This window comes from Pogonomyrmex barbatus, unplaced genomic scaffold (genome assembly GCF_055798465.1).
Source record: "Pogonomyrmex barbatus isolate J1 unplaced genomic scaffold, ASM5579846v1 scaffold16, whole genome shotgun sequence".
Taxonomy (NCBI): Eukaryota; Metazoa; Arthropoda; class Insecta; order Hymenoptera; family Formicidae; genus Pogonomyrmex; species Pogonomyrmex barbatus.
The window spans coordinates 5,604,526-5,624,598 of record NW_028297112.1 but is presented as its reverse complement, the minus strand read 5'-3'; the positions used below and the strand labels follow the sequence as shown (position 1 = coordinate 5,624,598).

General features: G+C 34.4%; 1 protein-coding gene across 1 annotated transcript in view; it reads right to left on the bottom strand.

Moving 5' to 3' along the window:
* The window catches only part of LOC105430881 (GAS2-like protein pickled eggs), a 65,470-nt gene extending 53,835 nt beyond the window's left edge, over positions 1 to 11,635 (bottom strand). The window contains exon 1 of the mRNA XM_089074207.1: positions 11,175 to 11,635. The gene's annotated coding sequence lies outside the window, so the exon portion shown is untranslated. The remainder of the gene's footprint in view (positions 1 to 11,174) is intronic.
* Positions 11,636 to 20,073: the final 8,438 nt, after the last annotated feature.

Genomic DNA, 20,073 nt, shown 5'->3' with positions numbered 1-20,073 from the left:
TATATATATATATAAATCAACAGCATAGTACGCAAATCGTCGAGTGATATCGGGATATAGGTAATATCAGGAGTGACCAAGAATCATAATGTCGTAAGCGAATTCATTGTACGTGACATAGTTATTCCGATACAGCGATTGAATAGTGTCGCGTCGCAAAACACATTTCGGCACACTCCAGTTTTGTTGAATAGAAATATCAGCGGCGAACGAGAGACTTTGACATTTGATAAATAAGTCTACATGTGTCATAGTAAATTAATAAATAATCGTTGCGCCAGCTAAATGGGCACGGATGAATTAATACACATCTCACAATGTTGCTAGATTCAGAAGAAAGCTTGTAATAACTCGGGATCGATTGCCAATAAATTTCCAAATGTCAATGCGTGTCAACTTGAAGTTAGTAAAAGATTGGCATATGGTAAAAGTGTGTCATTTTCACATTTAATTAAGTGATACTGGCCTATTACTTCTCAGTATATATTTAGTTTGCACACGCATTCTTCTTTCGAGCAATGTGGGAACATTGGTTATTTCAAGAAGAATACAATATAGATATAGCTATTTTGAATATTTAGATTAAATCTTAGAAGATTATCTCTTGTCTAATCTGTAATTCTTCATGTTCATAAAATAACTCATAGAATATTCATAGACAGTATACGAAATCAAATATTCTCCTTCTCCTAATATCATAATTTTTTAATCACTACGTTGAAAAAAGTAATCATGTAAAATAACTCGTCACAGATATGTCACCAATGTAATATCCGATTGCGACACAACGTTTCATTCATAGGATTTCATAAAACCTCTTTCAATATCATCTGGACCTCTCTTAATTCGGACGGATTTTTTTCGTCAAGGTTAACTAAAATTAACCTAGAAGAATCATTTTTGAGATCGAAAACATGAGAATCATTTTCTATAAATCAAACACATGATAAAAATTACACGTTAGAGGATTAATTGGAAACTTGGGCCGGAGTTTAAAATGTTCAAAGATAAAAAATAAAATATGCCATCGTTTAGTCAGAGACCTTAAGAAAATATCGATTCCAATTTTTCGAAGAAATCCATAAATAAAGATGAAGCGTCGGCGACTTCGAACAATTTCTCATCCCTACAAATTCGAACCTAGAATTTATTAACGCATTTCTCTAACCGCAAAGGGTGACATAGGGGAGAAAAGGAGAGAGGGAAACGAAGAAAGATCGACAATATACGAGAATGAAGTTAGCGTGTAAAAGGGACGCGGGAGAGGACCGTAAGATGAGGAATTCGTGTGCCGGCAGCTACGATCGTTGGGATTTACGAAAGGTGACTGCGAAATGTCATCGTATCGCGTTTCTCGATGCACGCGCATTTCACTCGCGCGCGTCGCGCCTCTGGCGCCAAACACACCTCGTGTCGGCGCCACGCCGCATCAAGTGCATTATTGTGCACACAATGCTTGAAAATGCCAAAGTTTAAGTCGATAGCGACAAGCAAGTAAATAGACCGATCGGCGGACCACGGAAACGGCCGGTTTCGTCTGGAACGTAACTTGAGTGCAACGCCTTATCGATCGTCCTTCCGGCGAAGATACATGATATAGTTTACGATATTATGGTTATCTCGTATCTATGGAATTCTATACCCAGATGTGTTGCGGGCTTGGCAAAATGTATCACGAATGACGCGATACAACAGTATAGTTAATGACGCAAATGACCAAAACGTACCGTTTTTCAGACACGACGTTACGTCACACCTTCTATGAATATCATAAAGTTGTGTTGTACAAAGTAAAAAATAAATTAAAAATAAATTAAAAAAAAATACTCAGCAATGATATGTAAGATAAGATGAAAAACGAGCGAGCGTAGACGACTGTTGGCTTATTTGGTGGGTAATTTGTGGCTTTCCATCAGCACCTGTGAGAAGGCGGCAGTCGCTAAATCACAGCGGGGTGCGAACGTGTAGAACGTCGTTGCACATCACGGAGTTTGCCGTGGCTTTCATAAATGTCGGCGCAGCACCGAGGAATCTATTAGGGATGCACGCGGATGCGCCGTGGAATTTAATCCTTAAACACTCGCGATTCACGCGTTATGTTCGCAGCTGGGCGAAAGGCACGTTTGGGAATTGATAGCGTCCTCCTTTATTTCGCAAAGTGTTTAACGGGATTTTATGTTCCTGTGCACAGCTCTATGATGAAATCGTCGACGATTTTGCAAATACACATGCGTCTCCACTTTGACATTAGAGTAACGCGAATGTTGGCTCAATGTTAATGCCATCAGTATAATAATATTTTTACGATTTTTAGTTTTACGTGATTGAGATATGAAATTCCGTTATGAAACAAATAATGATAAAATCTGCAGAAAAAGTTATAGGTCACTATTTTAAAAGTCAAATTCCAATGGAATATTAAAATAAAATTGCCAGATTGTGATAAGAAAAATATTAGACTTCGTATAGAATGTTAAAGCAAGCACGTTTAGGCGCAGGGAAATCTTGATTTCCTTCAAGATTCTGCGGTCATATATAATAGATTCGCGCTCCTAACTTATCTGTGTATGCAGCATGCTCCTCGTGACACCGCGTGGACACACCGTGATGCAGCACCGTTATCGTCAGGTGTAACGCGCCTTTAAAGTACGCTCACGTAGGTAAACGCGCTTATGAACGCGCTTTCATAGGGAACGAGCGTGCGCGCGATATCCGTAGGGCAGCAACTTCTTAATATTCCGTCCCTTTCGTGCCGCGGACAATGGAATAATAAGAAGCCGACGAGACTCTTGGAACTCTTTCTCGGCGAATATAAGCGCGAACGGTGAAGTGAAGTCACGTCCGATGAAAAATAAAGTGACGCAAAACCAGGAAAACATGCTCCGTACGAGCGATGTTCGAGCGATGTCTCTGTTAGATCTCTCACGCAAGTTAAATCTTTAAAGACACTTGAGGGACATTAAAATGTGCTCTTCCGCCGATTGTGCCACGGCATAGCAACAGACGTGAGGTGAGGTGGGTGAATAGAATTAAAGTCTGAACCGGATTAAATGAAAAAAAAAAAAAAAAAAAAAAAAAAAAAAAAAAAAAGAATATATTCAAACGTCCTTATGAGCCATCCGGCGACTTAATTCCAACTGATTCGACTTGCTTTATCCTTTTTTTATATGTCATCCAGCGAGGCTTGCGTATGCATACGTACGCAAATACAATTTCGATCCCTACGACTTACTTAACCAACTCTCCTAATCGCCAGGAAGCAGTTACTCTTGCATCCTGTTGCTATAATTTCTCTGAAGCGCGCGCGAGTTAAACTTCCTATATAATCCGACTCATCTCCTCGTAGCTTCCATCCATCGGCGGTTACGGTAAATATTATGCAGGATGAATTAAATGTAAACACACTGATCATGTAATATAATTTTCAGATAAGCGGTGACATTCTTCAAGCGGGATTAAACGTGCTTGTCACACACACACACAGATAGCGATTTCTTTCGCAAATCTAAAATTAAAATTCCATTCTGCAGGTAAGCCTTGATGAATAATTACGAATAATGTATCTGGTACTTCATTATATATTACTTGCGTTCCGTGGTGGCGTTCGTCATATTAGATCCTTTATAATCTTTATAATTTACAAACACTGCGCGTGATATACATACGCACGAGATGTGAGAGGCGTACGCGAGTGTTTCCGCCGCCGGCCGCGCAATTTAATCGCGCGCGCGTTAAAGCAATGTTACGTTATATGCGAGCAATGCGACGACAACATTCTTGCGTCGAGCCAAAGATAGCACCGATATATTATTAAGGGAAAAACAAGATCGCGATAAATTGAAAGCCTCGCTGGGTCGTAATTATGGCGATGGCCGATGTGATAATTTTGCGAAAAGTAAATATAGAAAACGAATCGGCCTGAGACGTATAATGCTCGTTTCATGCAAGTGCAATGAGCCGCGCCGCGCAATTAACGGCCATTCGCTCCTTTACAGCCCATTAAATATCAACTGTGTTCCCTTTTTTTCGTCACGACTCGTCCTACGATAGAATTCCGCGTGATTATTCGCAGCTCGACAAAACGCATCCATTTTATTTTTAATAAATCTGTTTCGTAACACAGAAATCTAGGAATAACGTGAAGAACTCAAAAGGTGAAAAATTGCGTAACCATCTATATTTTCATTGGAAAGATAACAATATATGATTTACATAATATTATAAATGTTCAAGAGATTTATCGATTTTATCGATAGAGACTCGACAAATTTTCCTAATTAAATATCTCCAGACTAATAAATATTTTATGGATATGTCTTTTTTATGCAGAGTATTATAAATTATGTGCGCTGCATAAAATTTGCACAGAATTTTCGCAACGACATAACAACTTCTGAATACATCATCATATAAAGTGTCTTTTTCAGAATAATTATCGTGGTTAACTGTAACACTTCACTTTTATTACGTCATAAACATACCGCAATTATCTAGGTACTATTATTATTTCATGCACTAAGCAGAGACATCCAGTGAACAGAAGGCGGTGCACTAATGATTATATCGCCAAGTGGAAGAGATATCATCATCGTCGAGATATTAAGAGCCCACTCACTCTCATAAGAATGAGAACATTTCTTTAGAAGTTGTTTACTTTAAAAGTCCTTACTAGTATATATAACAATGTTTAAGAATATGAATATAATCCTGTACAAAGCACGTACATAGCAACGACTATCTCCAACAAACACAATCAAAAAGCCAGTATCATTTACACAATTGCCACTTCTCTGAACTTCTCGAAGATTCTGGCTTTCCGACAATCAGAAAGAGTCTCCGACTTCTAAATTTTGATGACTTTTTTGGAAGGGAGAGAATGCGAACAATTCGATCCCTTCGATTTTCAAAAGGAATCCGACAAAAACTCATTTTCTAAAGATCCTTCTTTTCTTATTTATTTCTTATTTATATCTTATCTTATTTTTTTTGTTTTATGAAAGAATTTCTGATAACAGTTTTAAATATGCTGAGTATATCACTAATAAACTAATCTCCGGTAAACTAATACTCTAAAAGACAATCGTGATCACTTACGTCTTCCCTTTTTATAAAATTAAACATTTCCGGCATGAACGTTATATTTAAATCTTTGTACATCAACAGCACAAATATTTTTAAAAATAACTTTTTTTTTCTATAATCTTTTAATAAGAGTAATAAGCCCCGTATCATTATTTCAGAAAATTATTTAGCTTCGTTCATAGCCGTAACGAAATCGTTAAAAGATAAATCGCTATAGTAATGAACAATATTGCAGGGTCGCATTTCAGTCCACAATATGACAGTTATCTCGATCGGGCATTGTACGTCCGGAAAACCGGATGTTGTAAACCGGCGCCTGTTCCCTCTCACGCGAAACGCGCATCGAATTACGCGATGCATAATTGCGCTCAGACGCGCACTGATATCGGAGGCCGATAAATCCGACGCAGTGTCGGCATGTCCGTAACGCCTAACGATCTCATTCATTTCGCACTACGGAATGAACCTGTTTCCGACGACGACGACGACGACGACGACGACGACGATGTCGAGTTCAGCCGACCTGGCTACGCCCGCGCGATTAGCCGAGCGCGAATGCAAATCCGCGTCGTGCATGGTCGCGCATGGCACGCGTTGCAACGAGAAATGCGATATCTTATACTACGTGAGGTCCGTTAACATTCATCCGGAACACACCGACTCCAAAATCGTTTATCATTATGCGCCGTTCCGTAAAGTTACCTTCGAGCGCGCTGAGATTGATCACCTTCATCTTTCGCCTTAGTCGGCGAAACTTATTGCCCTCTCCTCCCCTTTCCTCCTCCCAAACATCTTTCGTCCGCTCCTTTTTCTCCTCCTTTGGAGGTCCATTTCCATAACCGTATTGATAATCACTCGAGGGAGGCGGAGAGCTTGCGGGAATAAAAACGGTCTGCCAACTAAAGAAATATAATCTTAAAAAAGAGCAGGCATTATACGGAAAAAAATTTCAATTCTAAGTTGATCGAAGAATCTGCAAGTAAGACAAATCTCTAAAAATTTATTTCAATGCGGAGTTCCTATTTTGCGTGTAAATGCGTCCGCAGACGACCCACAGTCGTCAAAACCTTTGATTATTAACAATACGATTCCTCTGAAGGATGGATGAAAATTAAATCGTTGATATTTCTTTTCCTTTATTTCTCTACACATTTGGCAATACCTCATATTGTAAAGTGTGTTAAAACAGTTAAAACAGTCAGCAAAAGTAGATGACGAAGTGATTTTTAGAAATCCATTTTGAAAATAATAATCAATAAATCAAATCGATAGTTTTGCCCTTTCCGAAAATCCACAAAATTTCGCGATCTCGAAGTTAACGTTCGAGTGACTTGACATAAATAAAAAATAAGCTCGGTATTACGAAAATGTAAATTAAATGTATAGAAGACAATACTGACATCATAATTTTCCCGGGGCACCCCCCCCCCTACTTTCGAAACTAACAGTTCAGTTTTCGTCGTAATCTCCCCTCGCATAAAATTACACGCTTCTAGATTGACGCTCTAAAGATCGTGCTGTTATCGGAATATCAGAACGTGCGCACTGAAATCCAACTTAATCCGATGCACGATCGCACCATCTCTCGACCAAACGCATCTCGACAGCGTGTATAGTCCACGATATGTGCAACTGATTTTCCGGCGATGCAACGCCGTTGACAGCCGTTCATTAATCGTGATGTTCGGTGTATGTTGCTGGCGAGCGTCGAGACGGGATTAACGGGAGAAATGTTTCGGCCGCGTTTTTTTTTTTTTACGCGATGTTAAACCTTTACAAACCGCGCGTAAGGGCCGCGCATATTCTCCGCGAGATAAATCCGACCGTGTTTTCCTTCTTTCTTGCTCCTTCTTTCTCTATCCAGGTATCCACCCTGATTTGTTGCGTCGACGTAGCCGCGTGCGTTTTAGCGATTTTACGATTGGTGTATATTCCCGACACGACGACGAGATGAAGCCGGCTCGAGTCGGCCGTTAGTTAATCATTTTCTGAATGTGTCAGCCAGTTATTAGACTCCGCGATGTTTTTGTGTAGTATAACATGTTCATGCAGCGTTCGTCATTTTATTTTTACATATGTTCAATGTTAATTAATTCTGCACTACACCTTATTTAATGTTTAACTTCTGTTTTGAACACGCAAATATATATTACAAACAAATCTGTTGTACAAATATTTTGGCGGGGTACAATAATCAATTTTCTATGTGCGGAGAAAAAGATAAATGTCTCTATCTAATAATATCTAGAAAGTTAGTAAAGATAAAGTAACAATATTGATATTCCTCCAAATGCATTACTCTTTTTCCAATCTTCAAAATTCAACGAGCGAAGAAGCGAGAAACCGCATCGCTCAAAGGAAAGAGACCGTTTATAAATATTTATTCGGAGATTCTCTTTTTTTTCTCGAGCGCCGTGATTCAAGTGCCTTGATTCAAGTGATATCTCACATTAGCGGTCGTGACACAAGACTGCATAGACCAGTCAGAAGCTGCGAAGCGCATCCTCCGCGCACGCTCCGCGCTGTACCGAAGCGAACGAGACCGGACGGCGAGCAGCAAGCGCGCAGCTGGTCGCTGCCCCCTCGGAAGAAAATCTTATGAATGAACGGGTTCCCCATTCACTTTTAACCGGAGAAACAGTCGTAACGAGCGGCACGCTATTCCGAAGCCGCACGAGGCTCGCGCAGCAGGCGGCGTACCTCTCGCGCGATATATATCGGAGCGCAACGGTTCATCTACGATGTGCTTGATAGAGAGTGTAGCAATAGTACGAATAACTGTGTATTACCGATCGGATAATTTCAATCCTATCACGATGCGCGATAATGTCATTTATCGGCCCGTTGTATGTTTAAAACGCGGAAATGAATTGCACGTTCGCTCTGCGTTCACTTAAATTTATCTATTTTCATCGAGATGTGCTGCAGATGTGCTGCATTAATTGTTAATTTAAAAAAGTCGAACGCATCAAGTGACACAATATTAAAATATAAGAACCGTGTTATCTAACTTTGAGTCACAGTCTCCTAATTTTTATAATAACATATTTTTATATTATTTAACTATATTATTATTTAAAAATTATCTGTTCATTTCTTCCATATATATATATATATATATATATACACATACTTTTATCTATTTATCTCTTTGATTTTATCGCTAAAATCTTATTATTAAAACTTTGATGATAATTTACCTTTCTCACTTTTTATTTCTTCTCTTCTTTTATTTATTGATGATGAGGATTAGATAATAAGTTCGAAAGTTCATTTTTAAAATATTATGCGATTAATTTATTTATCATTTAACTTGATCCATTCTTAATTTACTCAAACTTGATCGTTAATCTCTTCATGTGTCTTAAAAATCTTGAGACAATGTAGAAACGAAATATCGAATAAAAGAAGAGATAAAAAAGAATTATTTCCACGATCTTTCCCATTGCTACTGTGAAAAATGTTGATAAGATCAAATCTATATTGTCCTTCGCTAAAACCGCCTCTGCGCACACTTGTGCCGCCATATTTCTCTTGCGCGAATAAACACGAAAATGATGCCAAGGTGCAAGGTGCAATATCTAGCGTAGCGCAAGATCGACAAGGATCGAGCGAAAGTTCAATGTCGTACAATAGTAATCGCGATACGCGAGTATCGCGTCGTGCGTCGTTTATTATGCCACCACGCCTGCGTTTATTACTTATTGTCGGACCAACTCGTTTCTCGTTGCGCGCAACGATGTTGCAGTTCGAGCGATTGACTGTCTCACGCGACGAAACGCTTTGTCCCCGTCCATTTATCTCGATCGTCCTCGCTCGCGGGAGCGCACGCCTCCAGCGAGTAATTGCATAATCGCCGCAATTCAATCGCCGCAAAATTATCGCGCCATTACTCGCGCGAGCCATCCCGCGGGCGAGTAAACTCGTCAACCGCAAGCAAGCTCATGCAGCCTCGATCTGGACGGACCGATGGCTTTTCGAAGAATCTCCGATCTCCGTCCGCTCTTCTCTTTCCATATATCTTGCAACGTATTTTATATTATATTTAATTCAATATATATTATATTATATTATATATTATATTTAATTCAATAATGTTTTTCAAGGAAATTGATTTTTGTCGCAAGAAAACCAAAGTGATATATTATATTAAATATATATATTATATTGGAATAAATTTCTATATATATTTTAATAAAATTTTAATAAAATATATATAGAAATTTATTCCAATATAATATATTTAATATAATATATCACTTTGGTTTTCTTGCGACAAAAATCAATTTCCTTGAAAACATTATTGAATTACGCGTGCCAACAAATTATCTATCTTCACTTCCGCGGTGCACTATGTGGAATTATTTAACATAAAGAAAGTCGTGTAATTTGCGATTCTAATTGCATTAACTTCTAATTAAGCCATTATGACGCAATATTTCCTTACTATGTTAGAACAATGAAACTTTCTATGTAAAAGTGGCGTTAATGAGCGATTAAGTAAACGTAATACAAAAAATAGTGTAGAAATGGTATAAAATTTTGAATATATACTTATAATTAATTATTGTCCACCTATATATTACAAATAATTAGTTATATTACCGTATTGTAACTACAATACAATATAGTCATAATTGATTAAATGATTATGGAACAGAACCTCCTTGCGATCGCTCGAACAATGAAACTTTCTGTGTAAAATTCTAACGCGAGTGATTAAGTAGCCAGAATAGGAAGATATAAAATTGTATAAAATGAGACTTTAATTAAATATTGCCTCTTACGGATCTAGCGAAATCAGTATATGATACTATAATAAGGCACTATTATTTATAAATATAAATATTATATTATTTTATATACATAAAATAGTGTGTGTATGTAACGTTACAATATAACATTTTTATAAGTGCATTTTGTTTTAATTTTATTTTTTTAATTGTATTTTATTTTACTTTCATAATAACGTTATAATTTTTTCTTGTTTTAATAATTGATAATTCCGCATATATGCACTTCATTTCAGGGAATTTATCTCGCGCGTTCTTCATTCCTCGAGATTATCTATTCACATGATTATCCATCTTGAATATCCATTTCAAGTCAAAGTCTAACATTAACATATCGCGTGCCGTGTTTCCTTATCAGTGCATTGAATAAGTGGACTCGCCAATGACTCACAATGCAACAGATGTATCAGTTATTTATGTCCTGCTGCATTGCTGCTGGTAGTCGAGATGCTCCATTTTCTCCTTTAAATACCCTAACTTCCTGATTAGAAGTGTCGTGGAATTTTATGCATAAAATTCCAGCCACCATAATATTTTCATATATTTATTGTTCGTTTGATAGATGTACATATATAAACAAAAATAATGTTTTAAATCCAATTGAAAATAATCTTGTTAATTCAATGGTATTAATAAAATAATTACATATATATCTATTTCGTCAATATTGTAATTTAAGCAAGATTTATTTTCAATTGGGTTTGATGTTATTGATGTTATAGCGATGTTATGATTTTCGCGTATGATATTTTGTAATATTTAGACATTATATCAAAGAGACGTGACATAATCTCTCTCTACAGAAATCCAAAGTGCCAAGATTTACATATGACGCAAAACAAATTTCTCTCGGTTATAAATATTCAAAGATACAAAGATCAAAGAACAATCAAAAGTCTTTCATCTAAATATCCAAAATTTAATACTTCTTTCTGCCTTTTAATCGAAAAAACAGAAATTTGATGACGTATAATAATACTTATAGATAACCGTAATCGTTCTTCATCGAAATATAAAGAATAGTACCTTGTGTCTCATGCGATAAATCTTTCATTATATTAAGAAAATGATTTGGAATACACAGATCATAAATGCATCTACTTATTAATTCAAATCGAGCGTTTCGCCTTGAACCCCCTCAATGGGGATGACGTACCTCGATTTTTTTTGATTCGATCGTTTCAATATCAATCGCTTTTGCAGCGGGCGTCGTAAGAACACAATTGTAATGGCAATGTCATTGACGATGTAATTAACAAAAACGTGTATTGTAGATACGACTCGGGGGGTGGTACTTACTCTTGTCTCACGAATCGAAGGAAGGAGATGAGCTTTCCCAATTATCACCACCGTACCACCACAAGCTCACCGATCCCAAACTTGATTCACGATAGCGTGGCGGATCCTCCACTCATCGAGCGGAAAATTGAATGTTCGTTGACATCGGCGGATTTCCCGGCGACATACGCGATTAGGCGCGCTCTCGCGCCGGAGTATCCCAGGGGAAGCGCACGAGAAATAAAGGGCGAGGAGACGTTAAAGATCGGCGAGTGATCACGGAGCCATGCAAACGCAGAGAAGAGTCCTCGTCGTTTCGCTCCTCTTCCTCTTTTTCGTCGCGGTCGTCTCGGAACGTTTCGTTACTCGTCGTCGAAAAATGATTTAAAGCGCGATACCGTACGGCATGTCTCGCGAAGCACGCGCGAACCCCATGCTCGCACTGGTCGCGTCCCAATCAGAGACTGGAGCGCCTAGAGACAGGCCGCCCGTATAAATGCGCCGCAGCGCGAGCGCAATTAGGGTAGAAAGGGGGATTGAGTCGGTTTCCCCAACACACCGCGAGGGGTCACCACGAATTGGAGAAACGCACCGTCGATATAACGCCGCCAGTAGTGCCTTATAGTCCACATTAACTCCCGCTCTCCACGGAATTGTCATTTTTTTCTCGCGACAAAAGAGATCTAGATTTTACTTTTATTATATGTAATATAAAATTCATATATATATCTGATATTATGCATAAAATTATCTAATTTTCTTATTATTATTATTTTTTTTTTTTTTCAAGAAAAAATACCTTAATCTGAGTTTTTCTATTACTTACAGTGATGAATTTTTTTTACTAAAAATGCATTTGTTTAAATGCTGCATCGTTGATTACCGACTAAATTTCATCTTCATGTAGCCGTCGATAAACAAGTGTTTGTAATATCGCTGCGAGAATCCAATCGACTTTGGATAACAATAATTTTTTATATATTTGTATATAATTTTTTTATAAATAAAAAAAAACCTTTTCAAGAATTAACTTCTCGATTAAACTTTCTTGATTAAACTAAAAATATAAAACATTAAAGAGCAATAACAAATGTTATATTTAAATATCTTTAATATTACAATATATTATCATAACATATTATATAATTTCTTCCTAACAGAACATAACACTTTTATTTCAATACCATTACTTTGTTAAAAGAGAAAATCTCTTTCTGTAAATATGCTATATAAATTGAGTTAAAGTTGAGAGCGTATAAGTTGAGTTAAAGTTACGATTATGTTAAATTTATAGAAAGTTTTGATGATCCCTTCAAAAAGACGGCATGATCACTCTCAAGCTTTTCTTTGGCATTACTATCTTATCAAAAAGATGAAATTAAAATGCTTTTTTAAAAATTAAAACAATAGAGAATAAACATTTTTATTCGTTATTTTATTCTATATGAACGATTATTAATTCCATGATAATGCTTGTTAAATTAAATGTATTTTATCAAGCTTCAAATAGATAATAAATATGTAATGTAATTTATTGTCATTTTTGTAATTAAGAAAAAGGAATAACATACAAATCACCAAAAATAAAATTAACATTAATTATAGAAAAACATAGGAGTCTTACATATGCATACCTCAATTAAGTAATATGAATATAAAAAACCAAAACATTCTCTATATCTTTCTCTTATTTATTTATTAATATTTAAATAGAAATATAAAACACAAAATATTTAATTTAAATTTATTTTGTATAAAATATTAAATATTTTTAATAATAAAGTTAGTTAATCATTAGATGAATAACTTAAAAAATATTAAAAATATTAAAAAATATTAAATTTAATATTATAAAAAGAATCTAAATTCAAAGAAGTTTTACATTTACTCATTTATATTTTTTATTTATTCTGAAAGATAGTAAAAAAGAAGGGAGAAATTTCTTTGTAATACGTACATAATTTATTTTAAAAATAAAATATACTTTAGAATGTATAAATTATACAAATATTTTATTTCATTAGTAATGTAAAAACTTAGCTGAAGATAATCATGAACTTTCGAAAGTACAAAGGTACTTACCGAGACTCGAATAAGAAGACATTCCAAAGTGTTCGTTATCTAGGGCGATGTCCATCAAGTAGAATATGGGAACGTACGGTAATAATCCGTTATCAAAATCTAAAAAACAATAACATTATATTCGTAATGACGTGTTAAAAACATCGCGGCGTGAATTTGTTTTTGTATATGTGTGACGTAGCGCGTTGAATTTTGCGCCGCACCACGTTTATGACGATGACCGCGCCATTAGTCTTGCCTAGTAATCGTATTAAAGAGATCGTCGAGCAAATCATTTTACGAGCAATACAATTGTGGAGATATGCGATGAAAATCAAGAAAATATATACTGACTCGTCATTAACACTACAAAAACACGGCGGCAGTGTAATGGTGTGAGGTTGCATTTCGACTGCAGATATCGGCGAACTAGTTTTATCGATGATATTTTAAATAAAAATAAATACTTAAACTTATTGAAACAAAATTTAATCAAAAGTTGTAATATGAACATTCGTGACGTTTTAAGTTTTATCAAGACGTGAATGATCTTAAGTACAAATCGAGAATTGTACAGAAATATTTATTATACAATTGACCTAAAGTGTTGCTCATGCGACGATTCTCGCCGTTCTTCTTCAGAATAATTATCTTGCGTGGCTTACCTGCATTGATCGAAAAATGCAGCAGTTCGGAATATCACATTATTTCGTGTTTTACTTAGCGAACGACATCTTTTCTGCGGATTCTCGAGCGCGTCTCCCACTACGTGTTAGTTTATCCGTCGTCGCAGAGTGATTCGAATCAACTACTACGCGAGTCGATTCAATGCCATCGATTTCAACATGGCGGAATATGCGGATCGTGTAATTCAGCTGAACAAATGATTGTGATACGTCGGTTGTTTAATCTCATTTAGACCTCGGGATTTACACGTCTGAATTATGTTGGATTGCGATATTTTCGAATAGTTCGCACTTCTATTGGGTATCAGCTTGACTCACGTTGTACTTATGCATGAAGTTGCTATGTTTGAATTACTTGGCGCCTTTTGCTTAACTTCATTTTAGTAAGTAAGATAATCTTAATATAAATAATTGTAGTATAATAGCTTGAATGTAAGGTTCGAATACCTACCCAAGCTAGGACTTTTACGACCCTCCTATCTTTCTAATCTTCGAAGCATCTCTTACCTTCCTAATTTTCGAAACATCCCCTATCTTTCTAAATTCTGAAACTATTCCTATCTTTCCAATCACTGAAATCGTCTACTCTAGGAGTTCCATTAGACCTTTTATTATTTTCAAGCCCTATATAAGGCGGTACAAAAGGGACTTAACAGCTCAGTCATTTGCGGTCAGTCTGGTTCATAGCTCTAAAATCTCAACTTGTGTATTCAATATTATTCTATAAGAATTATTGTGAAATTTATTGTAAGACATAAATGAAATAAAATTAATTTTTTTTTTTGAACACATAAAATTCGCGTGTCTTACTTATGAATATAAATAATTGTAATTCATTGTTTTTATAAAATCATATCTATTATTATTCATTTATCGAACATACATTTATCATACATTTATTAAAATCATACATTTATTATCGTAACAAATTGTAATAATAATATCGTATAACATCATTTTGCAACATGAAATAATTATATTCAATATATATTTTTGCTTATTGAATGCATTATCCAAATTTGGTACAATTTTGAGAAAAATGGCATTAAAGAGACCAAAAATGACAATTTTTAATTTTCGTGATAACTCCGATACCAATTTCTTTTTCTAAATTTCACTAATGATACGCGATCAATTTTTAGCTTTAAAATACGCTTCATTTTGATATGATTTTTAATTTTCGAGATATAAGTACAGCAATTTGAAAATAGATTTTTTTTCCATGTAAAACACATTGTCCGACAGAATTCGACTTTTTCTTTCACGAATGTGAATAGTCATTTTCGATATACTTTTTCTTGCTGACCATAAATCCGTTTTCAAAATTCGGTCTTGACGTGGCGGAGGGGCTGAATATTCCGAGAGGTTTTGTACCAAAGATGAAGAAACAGTATCTGTTACACTGTTTTAATGACTTTAATATTAACGTTAAATAATATTAATATTATTAATAATGTAATTAATAATAATCACAAGTTGTCAATTATATGATTTCATGTCTCTTTATCGAAAGATATTGTAACAAGTGAAAATAAAATTTTCTTTGTAATATTGTTTAATATTACATCATAGTTAGATTGTTGTACATTCAATTGCATTTACGCGCCGCGACTGAACGTGTTTACGAGCGCGAATAATGCGTCATGTGTTTACAAGCGCGCCACGTGCTATCATTCATTCACCGACGTTCGTACGGGCAGGTAGCGAATGTGAACATGTTGTTGTTTCGCTTTTCTTCGCATTTCTTTGATACTGAATGATATCAAACGTCGCTCTGTCTTATAGCTAACACGAGAATGCTTACTAACCGATGTGTTTAATGATTTATAAGCATATCGAAATAACGACTCTCTAACGAAATATATTACATATTTCAAGTGACTTATTTTTTGAAAATTCATAACTTTTTAAGCATTAAAAAGTTCCTTCCCCTGGGTACAGTCTTGACGCAAAGGCGCTCAGTATTTCGAGGGCTTCCGTTCGCTTCCCCAACAGAGTTCTCAAAGAAGAAGCTAACAGTATCCGTTACACTGTTATTAATAACATTAATATTAATGTTAGATAATACTACTGTCATTAATAATATTAACTAACACAGCATAGCCACAAGTCATGAAATGGCTCTTATGTGACAAAATTGATTAATGCATTTCATGCATTTCATTTTTAACCGACACTCCGCTGCTGATTCAATTGAATGAACGAATTGCAGCCAGTTTGTCGGACCGCGCGTTTGCTTCGGGAGTGCCGTACAAGTAATTGAACTAAGTGCTGATAATAACAACAATATATATATATATATATATATATATATATATATATATACCAAAAAGGGAAAGAAAAAAAAAGAAACATATAAAACAAACTTACCGATTATTGGCCAGTGCGAAGAACGGGCGCCGGTGTCCCAGTGAAACAATAGTGTCAGGATCTCTTCCATGGCTTGATTCAAATCTAGATATTCCTGGATATCCTTACGAAGACACCACGCTAAGGCACAAAGTTCATTTGCAATTTCACCGCGAGCTAGCTAGTAGTTTGGCGGAGCACTTAGACGGAATCGCCGCTCCTATCTAAACTTAATCTCTGCGCCACCCGAATAGAAGTATATAAATCGGCGCGACCTCTCCTGATAATATATAAATCGGCGCGGTGGAACTTTTGGAGAACGAACCTTTAAACCAGGCCATCACTCCCCCAGCTAAGTCCCAGCCCGTCGGCTCCCAATCGCCGTCAGACGCCCACGTTCCACCACTCATCAGAGTCAAAATCTAACGATGCATTTTCACTATCTTCTAGAAAATGTATCGATCTAGGCGGGGTGATCGGACGAAATGGAGAATCGGCCGACGGTTGCGCGTGGTATAAAGGCACTGGCGTCGATGGCGGTCTTCCGCCATTTTCACGGGAACTGGCTACCGCGGAGACGCGTTTAGGAGTGGATTTTACGGACCCATCCTCGCATTGTTCCTTGCTTGAATGAAACTGAAATGAAACTCCTCTAAAATTCTTAATAGAAGTTCTGCTGACTGGGTAGACAGGGCACAAGTAGAGACCGAAATCCCCTCCGGTAAAAACAGCACAAGCACACCTTGATTGATCTCTTCACTAGTCTCACTTGCACCCAGATCACTGTCACCGACACTAGAGAATTCGTCACTTGCGATCCGACATCTTATACTCGACGGCGGCTAGAGCAAAACTATGGGCTTGAGAACAAAAAGAAAGCCTAGACGATAAATTCTCTACCTCGAAGAGACTATCTCAAGTATCTCATAAACAGATCGACTAAAACACAAAGGACGTACGACGTCTCGTACCGAACAACCAGCGGCTCTCAACGAAATAGTAAATGAAAAACGAATGCGGAGATCAGGTAAAAAATGTGAAAGAACTACTCATCGAACTAAGGCATATTCAACACACCAAGCAAACGATAAATAGCGGACATCCTTCGATATAATAATTAACAATAGTAATAATAATAATAATAATAGAATTAAGATTAACAATAATTTAACATACGCAGTCATAGTCATACGCAGTCATCATAATAATAAAAAAGAAAATGTTTTAACTTTTTTTTTTTAGCAAGTAGTTTTATCTGTTTTATTTTATAAGGTATAAGAAAAGGTTTTTTTTCTTCATTCCTTTTTTATTATTAACAATTAACATTAAGCTATTTTTCTACAAATAAATAATCTAAAGAAAATGAGAAAATTTTTACTATAAATCATAATTTTATAAGCCATAATTCTATTTTTTTTTCTAATCATTATTTTTATTTCAAATATTATTATATAATACAACATACATATATAATATATATATATATATATATATATATATATATATATATATAGAATATTATATATAATATGTAATATTATATAATTTAAAAATTAAAAATTAAAAACTTTATGATAAATTCATTTAAAATATTAATTGTAAAACGTTGGTTAAGAAATAATACGGGTAGAAAAACCATAAAAATTTGAATAAACAATTTATAATTATAAATTTTATTATAATTTATAAATTAAAAATTTTAATGAGTTTTTGGTTGGATAGGAGTACTAAAATAAAAAACTGTTATAAATTAAAGAATTAAAAATTGTTAAATCTATATATAAAATGTTAATTATAACATTTTAATTAAAATAAATTAAAATAAATAAAATTTAAATTAAGATAAAAATATGGATAGATAAGAATATAAAAATTTGACTATAACATAAATAAATACATAAATAAATAATAACATTACAATAATTTATAAATTAAAACTTGATATATCTCCAATCGAATAGATAAGGATATTAAAAAATCCGAGTAGATAGATAAATTATTATAATAAAAGTTGTTAAATCTATTTATAAGTAAATCATGAAATCCAACGCCTAATAAAAGATAAAAATCGTGTTTTCCAAGGGGAGAATTTATTTTAATTTTATTATTTCAAAATTCGTTCAAAAACTTTGTCTTTCATTATTGAAAATATAATTTCCATTTAATAAAAAAGGAAATTAGTTATTTTATAAGATTTCCAGTTTTTATCAATAGTTATAATGTGAAATGTAGTAGCCTTCTTTTTCTTGTGCACCATTTTATATTTACCCCTATTAAATTTTATCTAATTTCCTTTCCACGTTAGAAAAAGTTACAAATTGCACTAAGACCTTGCAGAATAATTCAAGTAATAATTCAAATAATTCTAATAAGAAAAGAGAACATTCATATTCCAAATAAATATTATTTTTATTTTCCATTAGTACGCATGAAGCAGACACACACTTTTTATCAAATCAGAGCTTTTTTGATACAAACAAATATGAATTTATCGTATAATTATATGCTTGATTACTAACAATTATATTAGTTATCCAAATTGTTATTCTCATTACATTAGCAAAAAACTAATGTCCAAGTTGAAAATCTATATTGATGGTAATGCTTGCCATAATTTTAACATCCTCATTTCAAAAAAATATCAATAATTTAATTTTACATTATTTATGAGTAGCTTCTAGTATAATCGATGTGTGTGTGTGTGTGTGTGTGTGTGTGTGTGTGTGTGTGTGTGTGTGTATAGTTAACTTTTTTGTGTTTTCCTTCGATTTTACAAGTTCACTTTCTATACGTATTAAAATTCCACGCGCCGCACATATTCGCATAGTAATGTTTGCAGGCATCAACGTTTCTCTCCGCGAGCACGCTATGCATAATTGCTATGCATAATTTGCTATGCATAATTTGCTATGCACCACTTGCTATGCATAATTGAACTTATGTGCATTTGACAGAAAACTTATTCGCCGAATTCACCGGACTAAAATAAAGTATCTCTCTTGTGACTCTCTTCTCATCTATGGATTTTATACCTTGGATAACTGACACCTCAAATTTTTTATTTACCGAATTGGCATATATGTAGAAATAACGTTTTGTTTAATTTATTTTTATTTGTCCTTATTAATGTTTTTGCACTAAAGATGAAGATCGAAATATTTGCGTTGCAGCAATGAATTTTTATAAACGAAATGAATTTTATATTTTAATAATTATTAAAATATATTTATCATTGTCGTATAACTTCAGCTTGAATAACTCTTTGTTTGTTGTTCAATCTTAATAAAATTTAGACATTTGCAGCTATATTTATTTTCTAATGTTATTATAGTTCTATTTTTATTAATTAGCTGTAAAGTTAAATTTTCTTTTGTTTTGTATCTGTGTGTCCTTCTTCTTCATATTTGTCTGAAAATATATAATCATGTTGAAATAAATGAAAAACAAAGCATGCTATATTTTTATATTTATTTTACTAATTGAAAATATTTAAAGAAAATAAATTAATTATTTATATAATTACATCCTATTTGTTTTTCTAAGAAAGTCGAAAAATTAGGGGAAAGCTGAAACACCGGACCTTGTGAGCGATCATTTTTATTTTAAAATTAAAAACAATGATAATACATAACAAACGTTTTGATTCGGATTGAGTTATCCTTAATGATGATGTAAAATTATCATATTATATTCTAGATAAATGTAAAAATTTTGCAAATAAAAATAATAAACGCTTCAAAAATAATAAAATATTATTTTGGACGTGTTTTACATCTTATTATTTCATTATTTTTGATGAGTTTGTTAGTTTTATTTACGGATTT